We start from the raw sequence: 6,591 nt of genomic DNA, 5'->3' as shown, positions 1-6,591 counted from the left end.
TGTTCAAAAATCAAGAATATTTAAGCGTGCACACACGCACGCGCACACACACACACACACACACACACACACACACACACACACACACACAGACTCTCCTCGTGAAAGTAAAGGTAAACTCGAACTTGAAGGTAAGTATAAATGTTTGATATGGAAGAAACCTGTGATAAAAGTCTTTGTATAAATCATCGGTACCAACAAAATTCAGTTGCCACAACGCGTAAAAGGACATACTGTAGTTTCAAATTAGTAACAATCTAAGCCATTTTAATCAGCACTGGTGTCCGGCAAGCACTAACAGATACAACAGCACGTGTATGCATCTTGAAGTAATAAGACCTTGAAGTAGGCCTAGAGTTTACACTATGCATTATGTAATGCTTTAATTCAGCTGCCTAACTGTGGAACTTTGCAAATGTGTGAGGACCGTTTCACAAAACAGACAAAACACCCTCTCAGTTATTTACACAAATCAGTTCCAGAATGTGCGTGTTCCTTTTCCGTCTCTACAAATTAATGTTATCTGGGGGGAAAACGAATCATTGTCGCTTCCGCCCTCAGTTATAATTGCCTGAGCATAATAGGAAATGCAACAGGTGTAGTCTTCCGCCTGATTTTTAGTCAAGATATTTCGACACAGAATGTTTCTTTCTTTTTCTTTGTATGTTCACAAGCTCACATACAATCATTTATGCAACACTGACAATAAGACCAGACCAGAGTTGTGATTGAAATGGGCAGTTTATTTAATAAAGCTCCAGAATGAATAAAAATACATGACAAAATAAGGTGGTCCCGCTGTACAAAGCCGGTTACCAAACACACACACACACCAACACACACAAACACACTCACGCACGCACACACACACACACACACACACACATGACACACACACACACACACACACACACACACACACACACACACACACACACACACACACAGAGTAACATTGTACAACTTACTGTCACATTCAAGCGGGAACACCAAACAAAACGTATCATCAAATGAAACAACATTTTAAGTGGTCAACTGAGCAGATGACCACAAACCACACTTGAAATCTTCACATTTTAACACTTTCTCCTGTATCCACAAAAGTCATTTATGCTGACTAGATAATGACATAATAAAATGACATCAATAAAACCATTCCCTTTTTTATTTTAAAGAAAAACAAGAAAATAAAATAACGCAAAGAACTGATGCTCAGTAAGGTTGGGTATCGATCTCAAATGTGTGCATAGCTAATTACATGTAACCGGCATGGACTGGGGCTAGAATTGGCCTTTCTGTCAGGCAACTCGGCCTCTAATTGGTTTTATATTGTCTGATCCCCCTCCAGAAAAAAACAATACCATTTGCCCCGTGCTTCTGCGCCCACAAAAAATATTCGGGAATAAGAAAAGTTCAAATTTTAGGCACCCCACATACAACCCTAATTGTCAGTCAATTACTTTACTGCAATCAACGTTGATTTTAAAGTACCATGTCATTATTATTTTGGAGATAGATTTGAAAAAGTCCATAATTGCAGACTGCGTATTGGTATGAGTGATTTGAATTTTGATTTATGTCAGCGGCACCTCAAGGAATGCCCCAAATGTGAGTGCGGTTACCCAAGGGAGACTGCTGAGCACTATTTGTTGCATTGACCCTTGTGTAGAGATGTACGATTATTGTCAATTGATAACTGATTATAAGTTTATTGAAATATTATTGAAAGGCATCCCGCAATATTCCCGGAATGTCAATCAGACCATATTCATAACTGTACAAGAATTTATTAAGACAACCAGGCATGTTCCGTACATGAGCCTCTACATTTTATTCACTGTAATGTTCATTTGACACTGTCATGAGACAAATGCTGCCTGACCAATTGTTCTTCGTAATTTCTCTCGTGTTTTGTGTCCTTGTTTCGACTTATCGATTATGGCCCAATCGTTATGTAATTTAGTGCCATTTTCGCCGATCACAAAATGTATTAACTTTGCGTGTGTGTCTTCTGTGCATTTAATATTATTGTGACGTGACCCACTCTTCCAACATTTCTGGCGCTCCAAGTCTTCGTCGTCCTTTTTTTCCCCCTTATGCTGAATTCTGTTCTCTCGTACCCCATTCTTTTTGTTTCTTGTTTTTACCCCCACCAAGTTCTGTACTACCACCCCCTCCTTTTTTGATTGCTTGCGCATCAGGTTTGTCTGTTTGTTTTCGTTGTCTGAAATGAGTAAATGTATCTAGTCCGCCATCATGCTAAACTTTGTTATGTACATACCAGGATGACTTAAAATAAGCATTTATGCTTGAGTTATCTTAAAAAAACAATGCATTGTTTCTGTCATGAACACAATTGAATAAAGTTTTGTAAACCAATGGACTGATTATAGTTGACCCTGATATGTGATTACGGGATAGTGTCACATTAATTTATTTCTACTTTCACTTGTACTTTTGTACTTAAAACAAATCACTGAAATGTAAAAGTTATTATTTTTCCATTGTGAAGTGTCGTCAGTCTCCTCAAGGTAATGCAGTCAAACTCAACCAAAAGTTGGAGGGGCTTCTTCATACTTTCAGTGTGTGTGTGTGTGTGTGATTTCTTTTGACACTATGCACGTTTGTATATAACCGCCTGTGCACAAAAAGAAGAACATAATCGAATCTTATCATTCATTTTCGCTTAATTGATTGATTGGTATGCATGTTTCTAACAGTGACCGTTACCAAAGTGAGTATAGTGCGCTTCCCAAGCATAAAACGGTGCATGACTCTGGATTTGCGTCTGAGATATTGACACATCACTGTGAGAAAAAGCGTTAATGAAAAAAGAAGACTATTTATTTTCCTTGAGCATTATCTTAAAGTGGTGTGCCAAAAACTTTTAAATTCAAAAATTCAATATTTAACTTTAGGAAAAGCACTGTAGAGAGAAAACCACGCTTGTGTGTTCAGAATAGTCTCCATGTGGTATCAATATAAATGATTCAAATGTATGGAAGAGAAGCTGTTTCTGCTGGATTAATACACACACACAATTGTGCACTCACACATAAGCACGCATGCATGCTCTCACACACACACACACACACACACACACACAACACACACACACACACACACACACACACACAGAAACAACAAATTCATTATGACAAAACCAAATACGAAGTCCTATTTCACAAATTTTATATTCTCCTTTTCACCATATACAAATACAGTCACGGAGTACATTTATAAGGCCAAATTATTAAGAAATATTATTTTCTGTGCTTGAATTACCCAGTGTGTAGCATGATCACCACGAAGGTACAATTCACAGAAGTTGAGTAATCACTTTACAAAACCCATACCAGTACCACATTGTTATGTTAAATCCTATTATATTAACCCACACAAATAGAAGAAGATAGCTTTGTGAAGACTTTCATTTTCCAACCAAATGCTGTTCAAAGATTATTCTTTCTTTCTATATTTGGTGTTTAACGTCGTTTTCAACCGTTCAAGGTTATATCGCGACGGGGAAAGAGGGGGGGGGGGGGGGGGGGGGGGGGGGGGGGATGGGATAGAGCCACTTGTTAATTGTTTCTTGTTCACAAAAGCACTAATCAAAAAATTGCTCCAGGGGCTTGCAACGTAGTACAATATACTACCTTACTGGGAGAATGCAAGTTTCCAGTACAAAGGACTTTAACATTTCTTACATACCAATCAATATGAGGCTTATATTGCGCGTATTCTGTGGGTACAGTTCTAAGCTCGGGGATTTTATTTTAATTTTATTTTATGCAATTTATATCGCGCACATATTCAAGGCACAGGGATATATTTATGCCGTGTGAGATGTAATATTGTTTTACACAATACATCACGCATTCACATCGGCCAGCAGATCGCAGCCATTTCGGCGCATATCCTGCTTTTCACGGCCTATTATTCCAAGTCACACGGGTATTTTGGTGGACATTTTTATGAAAATTTATCTATGCCTATACAATTTTGCCAGGAAAGACCCTTTTGTCAATCGTGGGATCTTTAACGTGCACACCCCAATGTAGTGTACACGAAGGGACCTCGGTTTTTCGTCTCATCCGAAAGACTTGAACCCACCACCTAGGTTAGGAAAGGGGGCAGAAAATTGCTAACGCCCTGACCCAGGGTCGAACTCGCAACCTCTCGCTTCCGAGCGCAAGTGCGTTACCACTCGGCCACTGACACGATACACCAACACGATATTAGCACTCCAGATTTATCTCGCAGTTTTTCTGAAGGACTTTGCATTTGAAAACTATTCTCAGACAAAATATGAGTTTAAACTGCAAGTACATGTACAGGGAGTCTGAAGGGTTCAAGTCGGATGAGATAGACTACTGTTGTGGCAATCTTCGAATTTGAAAATAATTTTTTAAAAGAGTAAAACTCATAGTTCTTCTTCTTCTTCGCTCATGGGCTGAAACTCCCACGTTCACTCACAAATTTGCACGAGTGGATTTTTACGTGTATGACCGTTTTCCCCCACCATTCAGGCAGCCATACGCCGCTTTCGGGGGAAGCATGCAGGGTATTTTTGTGTTTCTATAACCCACCAAACTCTGACATGGGTTACAGGATCTTTTCCGTGCGCACTTGGTCTTGTGATTGCGTGTACACACGAAGGAGGATAAGGCACTAGCAGGTCTGCACATAAGCAATGACCTTGGAGATCAGAAAATTCTCCACCTTTAACCTACCAGGCGGCCGCGATTTTGACTCATGACCTTCTGAATAGGAGGCCGATGTCTTATCCACAAGAACACCGAGCCCGTCCAAACTCCTAGTAAAAACAACAACTGCAAATCTGGGAGCAAAAATGTAAACGGTTACAGTTTCAACTATCCTTCCCCTTTATATCAGCATTTTTGGAAACCTAAACGAAAGAGTATTCAAGAACAACAGTCACGGATTCAGATTTAAAAAAACAAATGGTAACTATGCTTTTTGGAAATTCTTTCTTTAATTGGTGTTTAACGAAGGTTATATCGCGACAGGGAAAGGGGGGAGATGGATAGAGCCACTTGTTAATTGTTTCTTGTTCACAAAAGCACTAATAAAAAAAATGCTCCAGGGGCTTGCAACGTAGTACAATATACTACCTTACTGGGAGAATGCAAGTTTCCAGTACAAAGGACTTAACATTTCTTCCATACTGCTTGACTAAAATCTGTACAAACATTGACTATATAAGAAACACTTAACAAGGGTAAAAGGAGAACAGAATCCGTTAGTCGCCTCTTACGACATGCTGGGGAGGATCGGGTAAATTCTTCCCCCTAACCCGCGGGGGGTCTTTTGGAAATGCGCTTCAGACAAATGCACTTTATGTTACTCACAGCAAAAATGCAAGAATAATTGGGGACCATATGGGATGGGGCAAATTGGGAGGGAGCAATTCGGGACACCACCATAAATATCTACCAAATATTTACAAATAGCTATCTTAGTACATGCATAACATGCTGTACCAATACACAATTTCTTTAAATAACTATGTAAGGATTATTGGCAGTCTCCCGGAGCATGTTTCACGCTATCCTGCGATCAGGACAAGCGATGACTGTGATGTATGTGTATGCTGTGCGGCGTGCGCTACATAAGAAACCTTTTTTTAAATTTGTATTAAATATAATCACCTGAGCCACGAATGGCTAGCTGACAGCGGCTATCTTTTACACAACAAATTCTGAACTGTGATGAACTCGTGACCGCTGATTTTAAAGGCAAGGGGTATCATATTGTGCGCATGGCATACACATCCAAGTTGGTCGTTTGTCCCGATTGGGGATACAGCCCGTCAGAGGCGTAGAGCGTGCTCGAGATGTTTTGAAAAACCTGACTGCAGTACAGGATTTTTACACCTCCGGACTGCTGATAATCCTAACAGAATTATTTCAAAAACCGTCTATTGCCTTGAAAGCAACCTGGAATTCTGATGCGAGTTGCCAGAAGAAAGTTCACTAACAAGATCCAGGCCACACACCACCCCCCCCCCCATCCCCCTAAATAACACTAAGGAGTGAGGTGAGCTTAAATAACTAATAATAATCAATCAATAAATTCTCTGCTGAAATCCCCAACTTCGCGCATCGAAGCTATGAAAAACAGGACACTGCCACGTTTCCATTCAGCTAAACGCCACACCATTTTCAAGAGGGGATGTCTCAGGAAGAAAGATGTGACGCTCCGATTCATATGTTCAGAAGACAGCCCACCTGAGAAAAAGAAGAACAAATATAGAAATAATAAAACCCTGTCAACCACAAATACATTAAAGTTTTTCAAACAGTTCACTAATCCGACAAACTCATGCTCGTTTCTGGTGCATTGATAAAGCCAATTACGGGTAATAGCTAGACAACAGCAAAACCACCACCACATAACAACACAAGATTGTTTATGGTGTTTACAGTCTCTTGAACACAGGAGTCAATCGAGACCATATATACTGTTCAAAAAGAAACGCATAGTTGCTACTTGCCAAATTTGTTTTATTTTTCGAAAAAAATAACAGAAAATCCAATATTTAGATTATTTGTTGAAATTTGGTATGGA

Source organism: Littorina saxatilis, linkage group LG13 (assembly GCF_037325665.1).
Source record: "Littorina saxatilis isolate snail1 linkage group LG13, US_GU_Lsax_2.0, whole genome shotgun sequence".
Lineage (NCBI taxonomy): Eukaryota > Metazoa > Mollusca > Gastropoda > Littorinimorpha > Littorinidae > Littorina > Littorina saxatilis.
The sequence above is the reverse complement of the archived record's forward strand: the minus strand, read 5'-3'. Positions refer to the sequence as shown.